This window comes from Phalacrocorax carbo, unplaced genomic scaffold (genome assembly GCF_963921805.1).
Source record: "Phalacrocorax carbo unplaced genomic scaffold, bPhaCar2.1 SCAFFOLD_122, whole genome shotgun sequence".
NCBI classification, from domain to species: domain Eukaryota; kingdom Metazoa; phylum Chordata; class Aves; order Suliformes; family Phalacrocoracidae; genus Phalacrocorax; species Phalacrocorax carbo.
The window spans coordinates 86,611-97,666 of NW_026990424.1; the positions used below are offsets into that span (position 1 = coordinate 86,611).

Consider the following 11,056-nt stretch of genomic DNA (forward strand, 5'->3'; position numbering starts at 1 on the left):
TCCCCTTAGCGACAGGCCCCGCCCCCTGGCAACGGCCCGGGGGGCGGTGCCGTCTCTCTCCCCTTAGCGACAGGCCCCGCCCCCTGGCAACGGCCCGGGGGGCGGTGCCGTCTCTCTCCCCTTAGCGACAGGCCCCGCCCCCTGGCAACGGCCCGGGGGGCGGTGCCGGCTCTCTCCCCTTAGCGACAGGCCCCGCCCCCCGGCAACGGACCGGGGGGCGGTGCCGGCTCTCTCCCCTTAGCGACAGGCCCAGCCCCCTAGCAACGGCCCGGGGGGCGGTGCCGGCTCTCTCCCCTTAGCGACAGGCCCCACCCCCTGGCAACGGCCCGGGGGGCGGTGCCGGCTCTCTCCCCTTAGCGACAGGCCCCGCCCCCCGGCAACGGCCCGGGGGGCGGTGCCGGCTCTCTCCCCTTAGCGACAGGCCCCGCCCCCTGGCAACGGCCCGGGGGGCGGTGCCGGCTCTCTCCCCTTAGCGACAGGCCCCGCCCCCCGGCAACGGCCCGAGCCTGTGTTTGCTCCGCTCGGGGGGGGCTCGGTTTGGGTGTTTTCTCTCCCCCCCCCCCTCCCGCGCCGGGAGCTCCAGGCGGCTCCCGTACGGCTCCCGGGGCCTTCACCCCTCGGGGGGCTCGGCCCGCCCCTTTCGCGGGGCGCTGTGGGAAGGGCGGGGGCGGGGCCCGGGGGTCGAAGAGCCCCAGCCGGGGCTCGGGCAGCTCTCGCTGCCCCCGGGCTCCTCTGGCGCCGGGGCTCCCGTGTTCCCTCGGGCGGTCGCAGCTCTGGGGCTGTCTCAGCCCCCCGGGCAGGCGTGCTCTGGCGCTTAGAGAAGCGGAGGCGTTGCCTGAGGTAAGGCTTCCAGAGCTTGGCGCTCTTTGGCAGCAGCTGTACTAGAAAGGTCCCTTGTGGCCTGCTTTGCTTTTTTCCTCCCGGGATGCTGTTTTGGGCGCTGAGGGGGCGGTGAGGCGGTTTAGTGGTATGGTGTTCTGTTTGGGGTTTGGTTTTTGCTTTGCTGGTTTTCTTCCCCCTTGTGAGATCATTTTATTCGTTTATCATTTCACATTATCATTTACCCCGCGCCGTTTCCGTCCCCTCTGGGCAGCAGCGGATCCGCCGCTCGAGGGCGAGGAGCTGGGCCGACAACGGGCCGCTGCAGACTCTGGTCAGGGTACGAGGCTGCTCCCTGGGGAGCCGGCGCAGGGGGCGCGGAGGTACGCGCGGGCACTTGTCGGTGCCCCTGACCGGTGAAGGGGAGGTTAAATTGTAGGAGTGCAAATAAACACATATTATTTAGGGAGGAGTCGTGACTCAATTTAATCGCAGCTATTACTGAACAAACCAGGCAGTCATTATTCCTAATCTGTAATTAAAAAAAATAAAGGCAGTCCTTTTTTATGCCATAAATAGAGTTGCGAGTCATTAATAGCTCAATCTAAATGCAGCCGTTATTAAATCAACTGCAGGCATTAATGACTCCTGATCAGAAACAAAATAAGGAAATTTTAGAATCTAGAATGAAAATCGACCCGGAAAGCTAAATTGGGAGCGGGTAGTACTGAAATTGTAACAGGGCTGTTAGAAAGTTCGGAGGCAGCGACAGCTCCTGCTTCCAACCCAAGCAGTAAACGAAGCTTTGGGTTCTTAAATGAAGAGAAATAAAGGTGAGCTGTTAAACAGTGGCTGGGTTCAAGCGTAGCTATTAAGAAAATTTGCAGGTACGGGTGATTCCTGACCAGAACTAACAATTCCAGAAGATTTAGATTTAAAAATTACAAAGCTAATGGAGTGCCACAACCGCCCGGATGTAACCGCAGCCGCTTTGGGGGAATGCCCCAGCCCCCCCCGCCACCGCTATTAATTACTGCCAAGGAGAGCGAGAGTGAAAGTAGAAGCGGTGCATGTGAAACGCGAGCAGTACGCTTTTCCTAAGTCATCCCTTCGTGTCAGGAGAGGAAAGCAAATGGAAAGAAGATGTTTGCAGGGGGTCTGTGCTGGGTTACCTGCGCGTCTCTTCCGTGCATCCTTGAGGAGACATTTAGCTCCTGTTGGGCGCTCGCAGGTGGGGACAGGGCGAGCTGGAGGCAGGATCGGTGCCGGCACTGATAAAGGGATGGGCGACGAGCTGAGAGAAGAGGGGGCAAGGGCTGAAAAAGGGTCTCCAGTTCTGCAGGGAAGGCAGCGGGATGTGACTCGGCAACCGCTCTGACGAGTGCAGGGTCATTCGCTGCGATGAAGTCGGGGTCTGTGGCTGGCCCGGAGAGGCAGCAGAAATCCCAAACTCTTTGCGGGGGTACCGGCCAGATTAGGGCAACACCTGAACAGTAAAACCATTTAGGGGAAGCAGAGCTGGGCTGCACCGCGTGGCCAACCTCCCTCTTCTCCGTGAGTCCCAAAGGGGCAGCTCCAAGAATGTGCTGAGAATTAATGTCTTGCGCTAAAAATGAGACGCAAGTAGCACCCGCCCGTGAATTTTATTTTCTCTCTCGCTCTGCAGCTCCTGCCTGCTTGTCTCTCCTCAGTGCGCACCTGCACCTGTGCTCGGATGGGGCAGCTGAGGGAAGGTGCTGCCATCTCCCCGGCCCCGGCGGACCGCCCCTCAGCTGTGTCCTCTGTCAGGGAGCGTCGTCATCTCTCCTGCCCCCCAGAGCGGGTCCTGTAGTGGCAGACGCGCGGGCTTTTCCCTGCACGCGCATACGGGAAGGGAAGGGAAGGGAAGGGAAGCACAGTGAGAGCTGGGCTTGTCAAAGCGTAATGGGGGTGGTGGGAAGCGTAGCTAGAACCGGAGAGCTACAGCGCAAAAGCGAAGCGGACGGGACACAAAAGTAAAATGGTGCACAGGAATGCTGAGGAGAGAACTCCCGCAGCACGCAGGAAATCAGTGTCAGAATCTATTTTCTTCTGACTGCCGAATTAAAAATAATGGCACGCTTTGCAACGCCAAGCTCGCTCTAATCGTCTGAACTGTTTCTTTCCAGCCCCCCACCGCCCCCAGCACACCGTTCAGCCTCCTCAGCCTGAAATGCCTTGTTTTCCTGCTTTTTTTTTTTTTTTTTTTTTTTAATGACAGGGCAACTTCTGTTCCCGAGGTGGTGCCTACAGTACAGCTATCTCTTCGAAGGCAGTTTGGTTTAGGTCAGAGAATGTTTAGCCTGGACTGAATCAGCCTCTGTTTCTGTTTCTGGAAATCGTCGGTCCTGTGCATCAAGCCCGGAAAAAAGGAAATATGAACCAAAGGACCTGGGGCCTGCAGGGCTAGGAAAATATTTGAGAAGAGGTTCAGTGGGGAAATGACTGTTTGTCTGTGGGGCGTCCAGGCAAGCAACCCAGCTGCTAGAAAGCGGCGCTGTCCCCAGGGTGGCCTCGGCGGTCCCGTCGGAGTCGGGGGAACAAGGACAAGGCAGGGGGAAGCATCTGGCCTGCCGTGTGGACCGTGACTGTACAAAGCACGTGTGATGCACTGCAAGTTTACCTGTTTAAACTGTGAGTTAAAGAAGGTGTGCAGTTGCTTTGTAAACAGCCGACGCTCTAAAGCTACACCCATCTAATTGCTAGCTGTATTAAATCTATCGTATTGCTGTTTCTGCATTAAAAAAGAAAAAAACCAACACACCTATGTAAGCACGTCTAAGTACAATGGAAAACCACTGTTTAACGCGTGGCATGTGCGGGTGTTTTTTTTGGGGCGGGGGGGTGGGGTGTATGACAAAAACCTGCGAGAGACACACGCACACACGCACATGTCATGTTTAGCGCTCACCTAAACCCAAAAAAGAAAATCCACTCTTTATTTTGCAGCATTAGCATTAGCTTCCAGCGCACAGCCTGAGCGCGCACCTCTGCTCTCACCGTCTGCTCCCTCTTCAACCGTGCGTGGCTGTCATCAGCTTGCACAGGCTTTGCTCGTGCAAGTTTCCGCGACGGCTTACGAGAAGGCAGGCAAACAGACCCAGCAAGACGCGTAGTGCCTTCCTCTATGGGCTCCGTCCAGCCTTTGTTAAAATGAGCAGAAAAGACATCTGCTGCGGCCTTTGCCCTGACTGACTCTTACAGAGAGCATCTGACTTGACCCGCAGCAAAGCCATGCCCCAGGCAGCAGCACGTACTGGCGCGGACCGCGGTTTCACCCACCTGCTTTACTGCGCCGGTCCTTTCCCACGGCCGATGCCGCAGATGTGGCGCGGCCCACCCCCAGACCTCTTTACGAGGGTTCCCTGGGCTCTGCAAGTCGCCTGCTGGACGTGTTGCTGATTCAGGCACGGGCAAAGTCAGCTTCTTCGCTGGCCTCGGGCCAGGGCAGCCCCGTACCTGAGGGAAACTGAGAATATCTCCAGCGAGATCTCACCGGGAGGCTGGGACCTCGTCAGTAGGGGAGAAGGCCAAGCGACTGACACTGAAAGGGAGCTCTTTGCTAGGCTGTAGATCGTAAAGTTAAAAAAGAAAACAAACCTGCCTTTTTTAAAATGCCCCCCTTTGAGTCTGCCACGTTTGATACAGATTTTTTAAATTGCAGGGTCTATCTCCTACAGGCCTCATGCAAAGGGAAGCGAGTACCTCTGGCTCTCAGGACAAGGGGGTCCCTCAGGAGCCCAGGTGCTCACGCCAGCCGGCATCTGGCACAGCACAGGGCAGGAGCTTTGGCAGTAGTACGTGAGCTGAGAATGAGAGTCCGGCAGCGCCGCACGCTTCTCCTGTGAGCCGCCGAGGCTCGCGCGCTGTGCCTTCCGCAAATAAAAGGCCAGAAGAGTCAGCATTTCTGCTAGTTCCAGCCTCATCCGCACCCTCGTCGGTGTAGCTGTAAGCAAGCGTCCCGTAGCGACTGGGAGCGTGGCAGCTGGGCTTCCTGCGCTGCCTTAGGTTGTGCCCTTGGAGAGACCCTTCTCCGAGCCCCGTGAGCCCCGGGGTGGGTGGGCTGCGGTGCCGTTCAACGCTGAATAGGCACGAAGGCCTGTAAACAAAATGTATTTATATCGCACCCGTACCCCGCAGCCAACCGCCGCTTTATTTACGTATCCTGCACCTCCTGCCGACGCTTTTAAACTTAGCCGATATTGCCGCAGTTTTCACTGACGGGGCAGGGGACTGCCACGCTGCAGGGGCAGTGTCTGGGTGTCTGCCACGGACACAGACGTCCTCAGCTGGGTAGGGACAGGGTGAGAGCTGGAACAACTCTGCTGACATGTACGGGCCGTCCCAGGGCAAGGCTCCTGGGTCTGGGGGCTGAAAGGCGAGCCGCGCTGGGTGGTTGGTGTGGGAGCTGTGGAGCAAGTAGGGGGGAAAAAAAGCAACAAGAAAAAACCATCCAAATGTTTCACAGCAGGTAGAAAGCTTGGCAGAAAGCAAACTGAATGCTGTAAAGACAAAAGCCGAAAGCCGGCTATGGACTGGACGAAAAGAGTCAGTGCCACGGAAGGAGGTTATTTCTTCCACTGACCGTAGGAGGCTTTTCTGTGAGAAAACACAACACCTCTTCTTTCGGCTACGGCGCGGTCCCGCAGCAGTAACGGGCCAGAGCGTGCGAGCGCCTCTGGCAGTATCGGTAACGGCCGGGGCACGGCCGAACGGCCAGCCCACCTTCCGCACAAGGAGAACACCGTTCCCCTGGAACGCCACGCAGACCCAGGACGGGTACGGCGGAGGCCGAGCCCAGGCGCCCCCATTGCCAAGGACCACCTTGGCCTCGCAGCGTCTCACGCTGCGGGGTGTTTTGCAGGCCGTGGCTAAGCTCAGGCCCCCTGCTCGTGGCTGCCCCCGGTCCCCCGGCGCCGGTCGGGCCCCAGCCCCCAGCGCGGTGCGGCGCAGGGCAGCGGCCCAGCAGGGCGGCCCCACGGGCCCCAGCCCGCACCCCCCCCCCCCGTGCCTGCGGGCAGGGCCCCGCGGCCGCCGGCCCCTTCCTCCTCTGCTCGCTCCCGTCGCGGACGGCTCGGTACGTGTCACGAGCGGCAGCCCCGTTCAGCCGCTCCCGGAGGGCGCGCGGCTCTGCCCGGCCGTGACCGGGGCCCGCAGGGGTCTCTCGCTCGCCCGCTCGCCCCGAAAGGAGCCGGCCCCGAGCCGGCGCGTCCCGCCCCGCCCGGCCCTCGGCGCCCTCGCGAGCTGAGCGCGGCCCGGCCAGCAGGGGGCGCTGGCGCTCACCGGCTGGGCGCGGGGGCGGTCCGGCGCGGGGGCGGGGCCGGTGGGGGCCGGTCCTTCCGGCCGCCCTCTAAGGGCCGCCCCGCGGGGCCCGGGCTTCCGGTGGCGCGTGCGCGGCGGAGCGGAGGTGGGAGAGGTGCGTGGGGCGGCCGGGTCGCGAGGGGTCTCTTTGCGGTGCCGGGGCCCCTCTGCGGCCCGGCGTGGGAAGCCCGTGGCCGGCGGAGACTGCTCGGAGCTGGGCGGGGAGCGCCGCGGCAGTCCGGCCGCAGGCAGCCATCCCCTGCGGTGGCCGGCAGCCCCTCGGGACTCGTGGAGGCCTGGCGGCTCCCGATCCTCGTCTGCGGCAGCCGCCTGAGAGAGCAGCGCGGCCGTAGCCGGGGGCCGGAGAGCGCTGGTGGGTGAGTTCGGGCAGCGGTGGGGGCTCCGTGTGGGCCGGGGGTGGGGGGGGCTCCGTGCGGGCCCGACCCTGGGGGGGGCTCCGTCGCCGGCCCGGGCCGGGCTCGGTGCCGGGCGGGGGGAGCTCCGTCGCGCCGGGCCCGGGGCCGGGCGGGGGGGGGGGAGCTCCGTCGCGCCGGCCCCGGGGCCGGGCTCGTGCCGGGGGGGGGCTGGCTCCTCCGTGCCGGGCCCGGCCCGGGGGAGGGGAGGGGGGTGCTGGCTCCTCCGTGCCGGCCCCGGGGCCGGGCGGGGGAGGGGGGTGCTGGCTCCTCCGTGCCGGGCCCGGCCCGGGGGAGGGGAGGGGGGAGCTGGCTCCTCCGTGCCGGGCCCGGGGCCGGGCGGGGGAGGGGGGGGCTGGCTCCTCCGTGCCGGGCCCGGGGCCGGGCGGGGGAGGGGGGGGCTGGCTCCTCCGTGCCGGGCCCGGGGCCGGGCGGGGGGGGGGGGGGGGCTGGCTCCTCCGTGCCGGGCCCGGGGCCGGGCGGGGGAGGGGGGGGCTGGCTCCTCCGTGCCGGGCCCGGGGCCGGGCGGGGGGGGGGGGGGGCTGGGTCGGCTCCGTGCCGGGCCCGGGGCCGGGCGGGGGGGGGCTCCGTGACCGGCCCGGGCCCGTGCTCGTGCCGGGGGGGGGCTCCGTGCCGAGCCCGGGCCCCGCAGAGAAGCCCTGGTCGGGCATCGTTCTCTTTTGCACAATGTAGGGCTTTCCCCGTTTATTTTCTGTGTACTGTGTTTTGGGCCACCTGAAACCCTTTGGCCGGGGAGGTTTGGTGCGGGGAGATGGCAGGTCTGGAGCCTGAAAGATCTCGGGTGGGGGGCGGGGGAGGTATTTTTGCCTTAAAACTCTGGGCCCACCTCGTGTGTCATGTCGTGAGTCTCGTGACTGTGGCAAATGGCTCAGTCAGGCGTTTTCTGATAAAAAACTTCTGAACGTGTGCGTGTGTAGGCACGGGGAGATTTGTGCAGGGTGACGGAGCCCCTTGCGCTTCTGTGCTAATGTCTACCTGTTCTAGATCTCCAATGTTGGAAAGCCTTTGTTTAGTGCCTGGTTGTGCCTGCGTAACAAATGTTTTAGCTGCTGATGTGTTATACCTCTGCTGTGAACTTTTTCCTGGGTGGCTTGATTGTTTCTGGTTGTCCGTGTAAATCTAGGCAGCTATTTTCTGCCCGGTGGTGAAGCCTATCGCTTTGGATAACAAAGGGCAGGAGAGCAATAAAGAAAAAGGTGACCTGTCTGCTGCAGCTCCTTGCAAACGATTCGTTCCTTATTTTCTGCCCTTGGGTAGGTGTTGTGCTTTCCAGATAACGCAGCCTCTCCTGTGCCTGTCCACGCCGTGCATTTTTGTCCTGCCCTTGCTTGAAAAGGCTCTCCTTGCCTTCCTCCTCTCTGCTGCAGTTGGCTTAATCTCTCGCTGCTGCTGCTGCTGGAAGAGGGATAAAGGGAGTGTTGTCGATGGGGTTGTTAAAAGCTTTTTCGCGGGCTGTAACGCGCGGGAAGGGGTGGGCGGGGGGGGCAACTCAGTACGGGGGATGGGGGGAGGATCAGGCTGCGGGGAAAATGGGAAACCAACATCACCTTCCCCTCCTACGGCGCAGCCCGGCCGCACGGCTCCCCGGGGATGCCCCTGCCCGCGGGTGTACCGTGTGTGCGCCCCCCGCGTGGGGCGGGGGACGACGACACACACCCCCACACCGTCGGCGGCACTGGGGCAACCCCTGCCCCAGGGCTCCGCGCTCGTACCCGGCTCTCCCCGCTCCGGCACGGCACGGGGCTGGACGCACCGAGGAGACCCCGGGGCGGCTTCTCGCGTCCGGGCGAGAACAGGGCCCGGCCCCGAGCAGCAGAGCGGGCACCGCCGGTAGCTCGGAGGAGCGGGGCCGGCTCGGCTCGAGGCGTCGGAGCGAAAAGGGACGAGAACCGGCCCGGAGCGTCCGGGGGTTGCGGGGGGGCGGCGGATGGTCCGGTGGCCGGGTTCGGCTCCGTGCCGGGCCGTGGGGCAGCCGGAGCCGCGCCGGGGGGCAGGTGAGGAGCCGCGTGCGTGGCTGGGCGCGCTGTGGGTCGGCGGGTTTCGGCTGTGGGGTCTCCCGGTCCGCGGAGTCCCCGGGGGGGGGGGGTTGCGGGCAGCAGCGGCCCCGGGCCGAGCGCTGTCGTGGGTCGGTGGTTGGGTTTTGGGGCCGAGCCCGTGCCCGGCCGTGGGGAAGTAGGGGCAGCCCCACCCGGCTCTCGGCTGCTCCTCGTCGGGGTCGGGCGGCGGCGGCGACCCCGGCGGGGGCCCCTGCGGTGCCGGGCGGGTCCCCCCTTGCCCGCGAGGCAGGCAGGGACCCCGGCTGCTGCCGCCGCGGTTTGCTGGAGGCGGGCTGGGCCCGGCCCCCTGTGGGGTTGGGGTGCGGGCCCGGCGGTGCCGGGGAAACGAGGCCTGCGAGAGCAGGAGGAAAGCGCTGCCGGGCCGGCGCTGGGCTGCCCCGCCGGGGTGCGGGGCCGGGCCCGCGCAGTTCAGTTCCCGAGGCCTCCCCGACAGTGCCCGCGTGGGCCGTGGGGGTGCGGGGCTGCGGGGTGGCTGCGCTCTCCGCGGCCCTGAGCGTTGCCCGTGGGGACTGCGGAGGGGGCCGGGACGCAGCCAGGCTCAGCTGGTTTGGTCCCTGAGCGGGGAGAGCGCAGCTCTTCTGTTCCTGGGCCGTGAGAGCAGGCTCCTGTGGCTGACGCCGGGGCCCTGAAACAGATCGAGTCGTGCGTTTTGAGGGCCTGACCGAGGGGACTAAGTCGTGTGGTTTGGGGCTGAGGAGCAGAGGTCGAGTGCTGCATTTTTGGGACTTGAGAACAGGCTCAGCAGCTGGGCTTTTTAGCTCAGAAACGGTCCCAAAGTGAGCTGGTTTGGGGGCCAAAAGCAGAAGCCGGTTTGGCTGCTTGTGCAGGCTGGGGGGTTGGGGTGGGGTGGGGGCATTGGGGGCTGCAGGGGAAAGCAGGGGTTGGGCAGGGTACGCGGACCCTCCCCGGAGGTGGGGGTCCGGTCACATCGGACCCCGAAGTTCGGGAGGCCGGCATGCACCAGAGCGAACTCGCCACCTGAGGCGGGTCTCTGGAGGAAGGGTGCTTTTTGGATCCAGCGCAGCGCACCCTCTTTGGGTCCAGCTCTTCTTTCTGTGCTGCTTAGGATAGTTATTAACCAATTAATTAATCATACAAACTAAGTCACAGCAGCTCTATCGGCTCCATCGTGGTTCGGAGCTCTGAATCAGTTTCATTTGGTGTCTAACACGTTTTTTTCCCCAAGGAGAGGCTAAGTTTCAAAGTTAGTTCTCACAAGTGTGTCAGTCGACAAAATTGAGTTATGATTATTAAAACCACAAAGGTGACAGGAGTCTCACAGATCTGGTCTATTTCTGAAAATGTATTCATCCCATGCAGATGTCGTCGGGATACAGATCATCTGCATCTTCATGCTCTGACAAGACAAGATGCTGAGACAGGGATGAGCTCCAGAAGGACTGCTGAAAAGAAGAAAAAACCGCACTCCACAAAGTCATGGGGCTTTTTTTTTGCGTTTGGGGGGGTGGGGTGGCTTTAACAAAAGAGTGCAGTGTTGGCTGGCAGCAGCCTGCAGGGCATCTTTGCTGCCTGATCTCTCCTTTTCTTCTCTTCCACTCCTCTTTCAGGGCTGTGATTGTCATTTGGATAGTTTTAGAAGAGCAGTTAAGTTCCTCGCCTGTGTCAATGTGCTGGTAATACCAGGAAGGTGAATGGTTGAACCGGTCGGGCGGGTGGGAATAACTTGGCTGCAGGTAGAACTTCTGAGGGAAGACCAGCAAAACCAGGAAGCAAATAGCAAGTTCCCCAAAAATGTGCGGGTGTCAAGCACGTAAGCGTTTCATTGCCGAATGTTTTTGGGAATATGTTCCAAATGGCTATTTTTGGTAAACATAAATTTTCAGGAGATTCAGGGTTGTGTGTGGCAAAACATGTCCCTCTGTTTTTGTGTCCTGCCGCACAAACGGCCGGCGGCAGGGCTCTTGTTCCCCGCTCTCGATATTGCCCCAGCAGGGCTGCGATACTTAGACCTGAGTGGGGATGGGTTTAGGAGTGGAAGGAGAGAGAACGCCTGTGTTCTGTAAGGGCTGTGAATGCTGACCCTTTGTCTCCGTCTGCTGCTTTTCCTGTGCGGGTGATGAAGCTGTTTTACTTTTCTCTGTTGTTCCTGGTCTAAATAGCTGCAAGGCTGTCGCCGCTGTGGGTGTGCAATTTGTGTTGCTGTGTTTCTGTGGAGTCCTAGCCACGGCTCGCTTCTAGTGTGGCCAAGGGTCAAGGTAGGGCTTTCAGCTTAAAGCTTCAGAAGCGCTGCGCGCTGAGATGGGTGTAGGTGAAACTGCTGTTGCGCCTGCAGCTGTGCTCGCAGGGATGCTGGGCGGCTCCGCATCAGACCGGCGAGGTGCCCGTGGACCTCCGTCGGGCTGCGCCCTGGGTGCGCGAGCGTGCCGTGTGTTTGCTGTTCCGGCTTGTACGTGCGAGGGCTTAACG

General features: G+C 62.4%; 1 long non-coding RNA gene across 1 annotated transcript in view; it reads left to right on the top strand.

The window, feature by feature from the left end:
• LOC135311199 (uncharacterized) overlaps positions 1-1,200 on the top strand; it is a 75,782-nt gene extending 74,582 nt beyond the window's left edge. Inside the window, exon 5 of the long non-coding RNA XR_010371001.1 lies at positions 1,094-1,200. This is a non-coding gene — a long non-coding RNA (uncharacterized LOC135311199). The remainder of the gene's footprint in view (positions 1-1,093) is intronic.
• The last annotated feature ends 9,856 nt before the right edge of the window (positions 1,201-11,056 follow it).